This window comes from Syngnathus floridae, chromosome 13, assembly GCF_059516105.1.
Source record: "Syngnathus floridae isolate MCC-2025c chromosome 13, RoL_Sflo_1.0, whole genome shotgun sequence".
Classification (NCBI taxonomy): domain Eukaryota; kingdom Metazoa; phylum Chordata; class Actinopteri; order Syngnathiformes; family Syngnathidae; genus Syngnathus; species Syngnathus floridae.
Window position 1 is genome coordinate 9,225,696 of NC_142425.1, and position 13,234 is coordinate 9,238,929.

The following is a 13,234-nucleotide window of genomic DNA, read 5'->3' on the forward strand; positions in this document are numbered from 1 at the left end:
TGCAGACTGCACACACAGAGATATTTTTATTCCGACAGTGGCACTTCCCCTCGAGTGTAGAGGAACAAGTCCATCTCGTGGAGTTTTTGCTACTGCTTCTCCTTTATTGGGAAGGACGTATAAGCCCAGATGGGGGTGGGCCTGGAAAGTCAGCATTCCGGTTGGAGAGAGCAGAAAGTCGAGTAGGCTCGGAGCATGCATGGGTGGAGGTGTGGGTGGTTGTTTTGCGGCGGTGCTATTGCCGTGGGCGTCGCGGGGCGGGGAGCGAAGAGCAGTTCCTGATTCCTCAACCTTGAGCTCACCACTTTTTTTTTTCTGTCACCACCCCTCCCCTCCCCTCCCCTTTTTTTATGCTTATTAAATACAGATCTTAACTACTAGCTAAGCCATCCTTTCCCTTCTCCTCCCTCCACTATGTCAATCCAGCTGTTAACTCCTTCTTGGGAATAGTCATCAGCACTGGGAAGAGGCGGGAACGCGGTTATGGATCTTTACTGGAAGCGAGGGCGCGTTTTTGCAAGAAAAATGATTCACCGCACATGCCGCCGTGCCATATAATTTGCTCGGCGATTCATCGGAGGGAGAGCTGGCATGACAAGTGAACGCATCACCGGATCAATCATGCCCCCCCCTCCCGCCCCTCCCCTCCCTGTGTGGCGGCTACATTAAGTCATGAATATTAGCTTTATGAGCGCATGGAACAATGGCAGATTACTGCTATCAAGGCGACTATTACCGTGTCATCCCTTTGAATGGGGAATTTGAAAGGCCCGTCAACAATGGCGTATTATCAAGCGCATGCAATAATAAAAAGCATTAAGCTAGCAAGGAAAGGGTGAGACGCAAACGTAAACACGGTGCAAGACAATAACGTGCTACACTGACAAGACATTATTATGTTATTGTATTCCGATGATCATTTATGGGTAAATTATTAAAGGGTATCACATAGTGTGATGTTTTAATATTTTAAGAGTGTCAACTTTGGACGATCTGATAAACTCACTCAACCTTTTATGACCTAAATGGAGGTGAATATTGGATAACTGATGCTCATTTTATGAGTCAAATCAGGGACGAAGCTACACCAGGGTTTGGTGGTGGTCAGGGGAGTCAGCTGTGTTCACACCCACAATGGCGCATACCGCCGGCTTTCAACGGTTTATAAAAATAAAAAAATAGAAATAAAAATGCTATTTATTTATTTTAAAAATCAAATTACAATCTTAAATTGAATATGTGACACATCTGGATGGTGTGGGAGTGTTACACAACGATGTACCTGTGCAGGACCGGGTAGGGCTCACACTGGCAAGCATGTGTGTGCTGTTTGCTCTGCGAAACGTTACACAATGTGAGCGACAGACGGTGATATTTGAATGCGTTGAGTGTTCTTTGACAGAGGCAACATGCAGGTGGCGCGAGCGTACGCAGCGGAAAGAGATGACCTTATGATAGAGCAACTGACTAAAACACTCAACAGATGTCTCAGACAACACACACAAAAAACCACAAACATGCTATCTGCTTTTCCTTCTATGAATGGCCTTTGAGGCATGGGTGAGGAAACTGTTTCATAGCAAGAACTAAGTAATTGCAGAGGTCAGACAATATGAATGAAAAAAATATGACGCAACAGTCCCCAGGCAAATGTTTTTAGCAGCTTTCAGAGTTTGATCCCATGTGGGTTGCGGACTCAAAAATACTTTTACAACTATCTAATGCAATTCCTTTTAATATTTTGTTTTCCCTTTTTTTGTGGGTATTTTGTTTCACTTTCACAAGTTTTCTTTTTAGCTTTTGCTCAATAGAGATTGTAAAATATAAAATTGTGCACTTTATTCTGGGTAGTATTTATTGGAATTTATATTTAAATTTGTACTTGTTAATTAAAAGGCAACAAGAGAAGAATTGATTAAAATCAAAATATTTTAAATTAAAAAAAATCTAAAATTGTGTTCTTAGACATGCATTTATCAACATGTTTATAATCAGCTCTGAAATTCACTTGACATGCAAATACGTCTACTTGTATTCGAAAACAGATGACATTCGTGTATTTTCAAAGGTTATTTTTGAAAATCCTCAAATGAGAGCGGTTGCGAACCGTTGCTTTTAAGCACTTTATCCCTGAATTCAAGTGCTCCTCGAAAGTTGCAAATTAAAAACGACAGCGCCATACTACACCCTTATGTGTTGTATCTTCTACTTCACCAGCCATTGACTCCATCATCTTTTTAACTCATGCAAATGTGCTCCATCAGCGACAACAACTAATTGTCTGCTAATTACTTTCCATTTCTGTTACATGAAGCACTTTTGGGTGGCAGAGGAGGGTAAAGCGTTAATGAACTATGCGCTCTCGGGCTTTTTTGTGGTACGGAGAGATGTCAAACGTAAACACATCCAGTCAGCGCCCAGGAATGTGAGAGGCACGCAGGAAAAAAAAAATAAAAACCCGGGGGACAAAATCCAAAAGAGACGAGCCGAGAGGGGCGGAATATGGGAGTGGGTAGAGAGGAAAATCAGAAATGAGCTCGAAGGGAGGATGGGTAGCAGTCCATCACTCATTGCTAGTCAGCTGGCGTGAGTGAAGGAAAAGCCATGAGCGACTTCAAAGGCCTCAGCGGAGCGATGGGGGTTAAGGTTCTGTGATCCGAGCGGAGGTTACGGGGGTCTGCAACTCTGATCCCCTCTGCTGCTGAAACTAATTTAGCCAGCGGGCCCCATGCGAGGCCCGCTTGTAACCGGAGCAGCCGTGCAATGACAAAATGCAGGCGGATCTATACGACATTGCTTCCAGAATGCCAGGTGTCCAAACTTAATTCTTTTCTGTGCGTCTTTTGGTCTTTTCTGTTTATTACAGTAATACCGATCAGATCAGTCTTGCATCGTGCAGAAGATGAGAGGTTGACCTCAATACAGAGAGACTGGGAAGACCAAAAACATATGCTTGTCTGCTCTAACTCGTTTGTCTCAAAGCTTGAGGGTACGAGCTGCAACTTGTTCTCATTTCCTGGAAAAAAAAGTGTCGATGTTCAAATAAATGCGTTTACAATCACCCGCATCGAATTCCTTCTCCTGCTGACTCATGCGAAAAGGACGCCATTGAAGTATCCAGAAATGACAGAAGGCTGTAAAATACGGGACGACCCCGCGAAAGCAGACCGAGCCCCGGTTGAAAGGAGCGTTAACATCAAGCGTCGACATATTAAACGCGCAAAAGGCATTTGACTTTTGACTGGGAATCCACGTGCGTTGCGTGGGTGGACGCGTTCGGTAACTACAGATATGCGATGATGTGCATGTGCGACTTGAGGCCGCGGCCAGTGAGTCATCTTGCATTAATCATATGCAAAAATGCTTGGATCTCGCTCACGTCTTTGTCTGGCAGCCCGTATAGTGTGTCTTTGCAAAAAAATATCAAACGGGTAGATGATTACTGGAGCTATGCAGAGATGATACAAACCACCACTAAATGAGTTGACTCAGAGGAGTAGTCATAGCACGGACAATATAGACGCAGGCTTAAAGCTGAGGGATCACGATAAACGTAGGTTGTCGAGTGGTGGTGGGTGTCTGAAGTTTTGCAGACTCCAAAGTCCGTAACTTTAATTGCAAGCGCATGCCAGGCATCTTAACTACTGCAGATGGTGCGATTTAGGAGGAAGGAAGAAGACGGTCTTTTATTGACTCAAATTAAGATTGGGGAGGTCGGAGTTCAAGGGGGAAGGTCTTTGTTTGTACGGATGAATTTTTACAATTTCATGAATCCGATTTTTTTTTTTTACTGGGTCCTTTTTAGTTGCTGCTGATTTGGTTAGCAACTGAGCTCCAATGCAAGTCAGTTAGATGTTCAAGTTAAACGTAATGAAAACACAATGTGAAGACTCAACCTAACAATTTGAAGTTATCTGAAAATCCCTGAAAATCTCACAGGTCATGCTCCGTCCTCAAGATTGACTCGAGACCATCTGGAGTCTAGATTCTTGAAGACCTCTGATCCAATGGGGGCTTCATCAGTTCTGACAGACTTGGCAGGGAGCTGGAGACAGATATTTAACCTTTTGCTGGAAGACTTCTGCAACCCCCCCACAACGCTCCGGGGGCTTCGGGGTCACATGTGCTTCTTCTGTAGTCTGACAGGGTGGGGGACTTGTTAGTTGTTGGGAATCGCTAGACGGGAGCTCTCGTGAAGGTCTAATGCATCTTACAGAGGTGGGGGTAACTATCTTTCCATTCCTATTGGTCGAATCTTCTACACAATTTCATGTTTAATCTCTAATTTGGATCTAGCATTGATTCAATTGACTGGCTAGAGCGTGTTTCCACCAGTTGAGGTGACTTTGGTGAAAGCGTATCATACATTTCCAAAGAAGCACTTCTTTCTACGAAATCAATAGGGACATGTCGACCTCATTTTCGAGCTGCATACGCTGCAAAAAAAAAAAAAAAGTGGACCTGAGGTGAGCAAAAGTGTTTACCTAGGGAAATGGAAAAGCTAAAAGAAATGATAGTAGTGTTGGGATAGAGAATAATGAGCTTCCCCACGGTGGCCATTAAGGTGGACACGAATGAGCCCAAATGTTGGCCTAATGGAGAGAAGTGAAAATTGCAGCACTCGCCGAGACACCCGAAGGTGCTGGGTGACCTAGTTAATACGACCCTGTGGTGGGTGTTAGCAGTTACTCTGACAACCATGGTTTTTTTTTTTTTTTTGTTCGCTACTTCACTTCCTGTTTGACTCTGGTTGACTTTACACACTCCTACATGCTTTATCTGTTCACTTAGTATTTATTTATGTTTATATTATCTACATCCTGTGTACTTCCTTCACAGCGTGAATAGTTTGCACTTAATTTGAATAATTATGCTCTCATTCCATTATTGCCTCTACTGTTCTACATTAAAAATATATTTTAGAAAAAAAAAATGGAAATAAATTGAATGTGTTTACATTTGAATTCGGAGCTAATCAAAGCAACAATTTCAAACGAGAATGACGTGATTCGTCAGGAGGTCAAAGTGCACTGAATACGTTTATAAGGAACTAAGAGCAGACCTCCAAAGCCGCCTCTTCTGCTCCTTCCTGTATTTCAGTTTTATTCATTCTCCTCGTCCCTCCCCTCCCCCTATTCTAGTGACTGTATATTCTCACATTTTATTCAGTGGCTTTGGGGTTAATGACTTGGATGCATGGCAGGCAAGGAGTTGGGCACTAACAAAATGTCTTATAATGAGGTTTAGTCATTTCATTGCTGTGTAATGAATACAAGTGCGTACATTGGTGCACATGCATGAGAAGCAAGATATAAGAAGTGTGGAGGAGAAGGTGCGAGTGGGAAGAGGTAGCTGTCAACTGTGGGATGTGATGAATGACAGATAGTGGGGGCACGGGGAGGGGGGGGGGTCTAATCCCAGAGCTTGTCGTGACTCCAGTCCTGACCCGTCCAATGACCAGGAGAGTGGGAGGATGAGTAGAGAGACGGATAAACACAGACACAGTCCGATGTGGAGGAAGCTAAAGAGGGACAAGGGAAAAAGAGAAAGAGCGAAAACAAACGTGGGCCGAACTGTTCGAATTTTTCTCGGCAGTGAAATGGAGGACACGGCAGGAGGGGTAGGTGGGTGTCAGAGTGGGAATGGAGAATCATCTATTTGTCATCTGTCTTTCTCGTTCCCATCCAGGAGCCCCCCCCCCTCCTCTCTCTCGAAGCCCCCCCACTCTGCAATTTCCCTCTTTCCACGCCTCTGTCCTGCTGTTTGCAGCTCGTCGTGGGAGTGTGGCGCAGGCAAATAAACAGAGATTGTTTCATTCAGCCAGTGGGGACAAACAGTGCATTATTAACCTTCTGCTACCTTGCCTTGGGTTAGCGCAACCCGTTCATTTGTGATGAAGAACATTGTGTGACGACGACGCCTCCTCCTATTTGGCTAAAATGGGCACAGCGCACACGCATGCCGGGGTGATTAATCGAAAACTGCCCTATCAATGCAACGATGCATGCACATAACTTGAATTAACATTTGCTTTCTTGAGGGTTCTCCAATTATTTAGCATCAACACCATGATTCATGTTCCCAGAAAAAACAACAAAGAAGCCGCATGTCATCTCTCCATCTCTAGCTAGCTATCTACAAAAAGTCTCTGATAAATCAGAAAATACCAAAAATCTATTTGGCCTGGCACTATGGAGTCCAAGCATATTTCAAAGGGGGGGCAGTGCCCCCACATCCCCCACTCTAGCTCCGGCAGTGGTTTCAACTCCAATTCCATAAATATGAAGTACAGGTAGATACGATTTATTTCTTTAAAGTATAAAGTTTCATTTGCTTTCTTTGGTTGTTACCACATTTTTGATCATGAAAAATGTTGCTCCCCACTCAGTGAGTGATCAATTTCATGCTTTCCAGAAAAAGCATGCACACACACACACGTGTACACACATGTACACACACACACACACGCAGGTTATTAGCTTCTAGCGTGCCAGATGTGCCACCCACACACAAACATGTGAGTCCCAGTCGTTTGTGCTTGACAATCACAGGAAGTTTGTATGCGTTTGCTTGTCATCTCCCAAAGGACATCATGTTGTGACAAAATGCTTCTTAGTTCCTAGTCTCCATGAATAAAATTATACTAGCTCAGTTAGCAGCTGTTATTCAGATCTCAACGTTGACACAAAGTCAAATCTTGGAAACTACAATAAAAACAAAATATTTCCTTTCTGTATTAGAATAATGACAACAACATATAATAAAAAATAAGAAAATGTGATCATTTGAAAAAAAAAAAGGTAGAAACAATACATTCATTCAACAATTTGATTATCAGCATTATGGGACACGCCTCATGACATCACCACCTACTGGCCCGGCATGCAAATGACAGCATTTTTGCATTTCGCCACGTTACACAATTGGCCCAACCTTGTTGTTTGTACTTAACGTGATAACACAAGCATGCACACGTGAATGCGTTGGGTGTGTACCCGCCGCCTCCCTTCCTCCCGTGCAGACAGTTCCATACAGAGGTGATAATTACCTCTGCCTGGATGTTATTTGACTCAACATGCATACAAAACGTACCACGAAAGAAACAGCAGCCTGTTTGTCTTCCAGGAAGCCGTTTTTGTTGGCCATGTGCTTGCATGCCCATATGGGTGTGTGTGTGCAACCACATTCCCCCCCCACCCCGCCCCCAGACTCGTTTACAGCCCCGCTGAGATTCGCACCTCCCTCCCTGTACCGTCTCTTCGCCTCTGACCCAGTCTGGAGGTGGCCAGGCTGTAGCGATCTGCCTTCCCTCTAGGGAGATTTGACTGAGTAACAGCACAGGCTGGCGGGCACAAAGCTGACGTCCAGCCTGCTACAACAGCAGATCCCACACACAGGCTGCCTGCCGAACAAAGAGCCGTCCGTCTCCTCTATGCCACATAGGCTCAGTCTCCATATATACTTTTCTCAACCACTGAGCCTGTGAGAGATCATCAGGTGTGCTGCGAAGAATTATCCAATTTCACTTAATTGCTTGGGAAATGATTATTTACTGCAAATCTTGACTTGGTGAGTCATAGTGACAGGCAGAACAATTAAATGCCTTAAAAAAAAATTACGCAGGGTAATGTCTCACTCACTGATCTCTGAAATGAGAGCAAAGGGAGAAAATTGATTGAATCATTTATAATCTAAAATTTATTCGGGGCTTTTGAATCTTGGAAGCAGCCAATTTATGCAACACACAGGCATTCGCGCTAAGTGAAATTAAATATTTGACAGTAAGTTATTTTCAATTTTTGAGGTGTACCAAGTTGAGGTCGGTGGATTTGATTTAGTTGGCGTGAAAAAAAAAATGTTTACGCGAAGAAATCTGATCCTGAATTATTAATGTCTTCATTCAAGTTTGATGCCTTTTCTTTTGTTGGAGAAGTTCCTGCGCTTGGACCCTCCTCCACACATCCACACGTGTCCATCCGTCTTTCACCTCCATCACCTCATCCTCTCCGGGCTGTGTAGGAGCCCCGGCAAATTGGATGGGAAGAGTGCTCGAGAGGGGGGGAATTAGATCATGTAATGGGAGCTGCTGGCAGTGTGACTAAATTAGCTAACGATAGCTAACAACATTACACAGTGTCCATCTGGGGGCTGCCTTGTCCTCCCTCTGCTCCTCTTTGAACAATCAGCTATGTGACGGACTCCCTTATCTACCAAGGGAGGGGGTGGGTCTCTTCTTGGGAATAACAGAGAGCCAGTAAGGACTCCAAAGAAATTTGGGAATGTGATCTCGTGAGAATTTTATAGGAACTCATGAGAACTCGCGATCGATAGTAGATGCAAATCACTAAGTGTGATGCATTCTGTGGTTGACTTCCAAATAATTTCACAAGTGACTACTTAGAAAATAAATGTTAAAGACTTATCATATTTTATTACTGTGACCTGACTAAATATATGACCTGTGAAAATATCTCTGCCCCACCCACTTTATAATTGCTTTTCAATAAACAACCGCACCCGAGGAAAAACAACCAATTAACGACACAAGGTGTGACTTGTCAATCATTTGCAGAGTGGTTGCCGAGTTTGTATGTTGAAAGGTGCGGTGTAAAAAGTATGTTGGAGCCTGGACAGGCTCCGACTGCGTCAACAGCTGGCGACTGGCCCGGCATCCGGGCCAGGCAAGCTGTTGTGCCCTCGTAAGAACGCACAAGTGCTGGCCGGGCAGATGCTGGGAAGGATGCCACGCAGGCGTCCTTCGACACAGGCGGACGTCAGTGGCTCTCCAGAGGCGCTTTGAAGCCAAGATCATTGTGCACTGCGACCAGATTAGAAGCTTAGAGCGGGTCTGGCCTTCTAGTGGGGGGTTATTTTTGAACGTACAGATAAAACAAGCAGATGGAAGAAGAAGGGATGGGAACGTCATCCTGCAAAAACAGTGGGCGGGAGGATTTTTGAAAACTGTCTGATGGATGGGGTTAGCGCAAGCATGGAGGCACAGTGGAGGTGAGGCGGGGAGGGCGGGGGGGGGGGGACGGAGAGGAGAAGGAATGAAAGGGAAGGGATAATAGCCGCGGAGTAATAGCACACGGCTTCCAGGCAAAGATGAAATATTTGCAATTCCGTTGGGTCTCTGGGCTGCAGGCTCTCACTCCATTTGTATGGAAATGAGTTGGTCTTTCTTTGCCTGAGCACTGAGGAGACCGTCGAAGAGGAGGAGGAGGAGGTGCAGGGATGGTGCGCAAACTGTCAGCGATATTGTGATTCCTGACAATGCTTTTGGAAGTCATGGAGGCGCCCAGTTTGTTTCTGGGCTGCACATAAGGATCAAATAAATCCATGCCTCGATGACACACTGATCAATGCGGCCGTCGCCCAGGGAGTGAAGGCCTTTGTTTCGTATTGACACTTTAGCTCACCTCTTTCTTTCGCTCTCTCCTTCTCTCAACATCGGTGCCTGTGCATGCAAGACCCACAGCTGGGACAACTCTCCTCCCTGATCCTGCTGCTGCTTTCCATCCAAGATAGCGAGCAGATGCTGTAGAAGGTTCTCTCTTTGGCTATTTTCAGCAGTGTTGAGGCGGGCTGCCACTCATGTATTCATGGCCAGCTGCTCATCTCTACTAGCCAAGCCAGGAGCAGGGTAAAGGAGGAGGGGGGCGGGGGGGCATCTCATCTCGGGCACCCTTTACTTCCCTCGGCTCTATCCCTTGACTCCCTCCCTCCCTTCTTTCCTTCCTTTCTGAGTCACAGTCGCTAGCCACAAGTCTGAGTCATGCCTCCACTCTCATGAGAGTCTGTGAAAGCACCGACAAAGTATGAAAAGAATGGAAAATGAGAACAAGCATTATCTGAAGTTGTGGTCTTGTACTGAGGAAGAAACATCCTGGGATGAATAATCCAGATTTGAGATACTGGAGCAACTCGTGTGGATTATATTTATCTCTTTAATTTATTGTATTTTTCATTTATTATATTTTTTATGATTATATATTTTTTATTATTGTTTATGTTATTATATTTGTATTTATTTTATTATATTTATTATAATTCTGCTGGGTTATTTCCACCGGGTTAAGGATTCGAACTGGGCACATTGAGTCAAGCTTTTGATCCAACAAATAAGTCACTTGCATAAACTTGTATCACTACTCCAGAAAAATCACATCGCAGGTGAATACAACGGCATTGTTCCAACCCATTACCCCTAATTACATACATTTCAAAACAAAGCCCCAACATCATTATCAGGCAGTGGACCTGACCTGCTGGGTCAGCCCCCTGGTGCCAGCCTGCACCCACTTCAATAGTCCAGTCCTGAGGTCCCAGAGGTGGCGGTCAAGAGCTATTGATCCCCGGAGGTGAGAGTTCACGCTGGGCCAGCCTTGCCACAGGTGAAGGGTCAAAGCATAAGGGGTCAAGTGAGATTGAATGTGCCCGCCTTGTTGCCAGGAGCCATTCGGGTCAGCTGGATCCAGTTCATTCCGTGACCCTTCCTGGTCAATAATGCCTCCCCTTCCATCATTAAACTGGAATTGGGCATTAGATTTGTTTTAAATTTGTCGCAAATGTGCATTATTCCCCTAAAGGCGGAAGAACGGCTGCATACCTCCGATTGATTGGCAATCATCTTGACCTACGGGCAAAAAGGAGGCTAGCTAGGGATCGCTTCTCGTCGATAACGAACAAAGCCGGCTGATTGTTCGAGGCGTGTAATGCAGAGCTCATCAGCTGGGTCAGCAGGCCAATTGCAGGTTTGCAAGGGTAGACACTTTCCTCATCACGGCGTGATGATCAAAGGTTAGTAAAACGCTGCATAAGACTTGAATCAAGAATACAAAATATACTTTTGTGAGCTATTACTTTGAGTCGTGTGCTCGTTGCTGAGCTGCAATGCATAAACTCTTTGAACAGGGCAGTGTAGACTTTTTATATCCACTGCAGCTTCTTTTAAAAGGTTTATTGGCCGTGTAATTGATAATTAATTACATTTTAGTCATTTATTGAAACCCAGAAGAAGCATTAAGCAATCTCACACAGGAACTGCTGTTGGCCACAGCTCACATACAGATAATCACATACCACCATCGTGCACTACACGCTTAAAAAGTGTTTTCAATAAGCTTAAAGTGTGTTGGCGGGTTAAAACTATTTAGAATATTTTTTCTTATTACAGTCTCATATTTTCACCTATTACGGGTTGTCTGTAAAGTATCCAACCGGGGTTGACTGAACTTTTGTTTAGCATCAGAGGTGCATTTTAGCATCTACTCCCCTGAAGGATGCCAGTCATCCACGAGAAGTCTCTGACTGAGCTGAGCATCCACCCAAACACACACCAACAGATACACATTTCGGAACACACACACACACACAGCAGTGAGGGATGCTCACACAATACATGCAAGGTTGCTGGCCTTGGCACAGGACTGGGAAGCAAGACCGGAAGCCAGAGGAGGGAATGTGGGAGGCAAAATTTGCACGTAGAAGAAGCTTCTTTGTGAGCATTATTGGGAACAGAAGAAGAGAATGGAATGGGGTTTGCTAACATTTGGCTTACGGATTTGCAGTCCACTACTGAGACAGTAAACTTCTCTTCCTCCATCCATCTATACTGCTCACCTGTCCCTCTCTCTCTCTCCCTCCTTCCCTCTCTCTACCTCTATGTCAATCACTCACACTCCCCACCCCTCCCTTATCTTTGCTCTGCTTTTCTTTCACTTCTTCTTTCTTTTATCTGGGCACGCATTCCTCTCCTCCCACACTCGAGATTCTCACTAAATGATTCCAAGTGTCTGGGCCCTGTGCCTCTGTGAGCCACACACACACAGACATACACAGACACACACCCACACCCACACACACTCAGTTACACTCACAGAAGGATGTATGTAAGCGTCACAGTGGCTGCTGCAGCAAGGGGATAAAGTAAACAAAAGGGAGAGGAGATGAGCGAGCGAGAGAGTGAGAGAGAGAGAGGGGGGGGGCGGAGGTCTTTTTATTCCATTTTGCAAAGAGAATCTCAGGCTAAACATCATCCATCCTTCCATCAATCTGTCTATTCAGCCATCAGAAACACCCTTTTATGCGCCGTTGCTAGGTCTCAATGCCATACAATGGCTTGTGTCCAAACTGGAGTGAGGCTCTTTCACGCCAAAGAAGGGATGCAATTAAAGGGCATATTCGGGAGGAAAAAAAAAAAAAAAAAAGGGAGGATAGAAATTTGTTTTGTGTGTGTGTGTGTGTGTGGGCTGTGGACATACGCTACAATCGGCAAAGCGAGGAGCTGCTAAATTCTATCGACATATGGGCAAACAGCTAAAATAAAAATATGGCACATCTTTTGTTTTGTTATTTTGGCAGAGCAGCAACATTAATATTAGTGTAAGGTACATCCCCTGTGGGGGCTTTCAACAGAATGCTGACATAGTGTATTAGCATGCTAAATGTCCATAAAAATCTGCGTCACTGCACTATTTTCGTCGTCAACTATGTGAACAGTGTCACCTTGGATTGCCGGCAGCAATTATTGTAAACTCGCTATGTGAATAGCTACAATCTCAATTCCCATTTAGCGTGCATTCAATCAATTCAGGTAGCAGGTGAACACCCAAGCTAATCTTTCACTGTATTCACCAGCTCGTTTTTATCTGATTCAACGTCACCATTTTTACATAGTGGATCTCATTGAGCCGTAAAACAGGACATAATGATGAAATGACTATTCTTTTCTTCGTCTTGCATCATATCTCTTCTGTACCGTTGTGTTGCTTTTTTTTTCTATCAATAATTCAGGCTTAAAGTTGAGGATGAATAATTCACACGCCGATGTCAACCATAAACCTCACTTTGGAGCCAAGTTGGGCTCTTTTGAAAACTCTTCACCCCCCCTCCTCACCTCTTTCTTATTCTTCTCACTGTCATCCCATTTCTTCTGCCTTCATCCACACGGCGTTCTCCTTTCATTCTTCCTTGTCTCCTAGATTACATGCATGTAGAGCGAGGCGCCTCTGCCTGAAAGAGACAACACAGGGACAAGGATAAGTAGTGGTGGCTGAAAAAGGGATTTGACTGCCTATCCTGTCAGCGCACAATGCACACCAACAATCCCGCCAACTAATCCCATCGCTGCTTCAAATTGCAAGTGTGAAAACATCGAGGGGGGATCCGAGTGTGCAGGCAGAACGATGGCTTCTCCTTTGAGTTGTTCTTGCACTCCGACTTCCTCGGCCTC

The 13,234-nt window shown here is 44.7% G+C and overlaps 1 long non-coding RNA gene across 1 annotated transcript in view; it reads right to left on the bottom strand.

Annotated features, from left to right (window-relative positions):
* Positions 1-13,234, bottom strand: part of LOC148388547 (uncharacterized) — a 33,778-nt gene that overhangs the window by 12,765 nt on the left and 7,779 nt on the right. Inside the window, exon 3 of the long non-coding RNA XR_015861995.1 lies at positions 12,899-13,014. This is a non-coding gene — a long non-coding RNA (uncharacterized LOC148388547). The remainder of the gene's footprint in view (positions 1-12,898; positions 13,015-13,234) is intronic.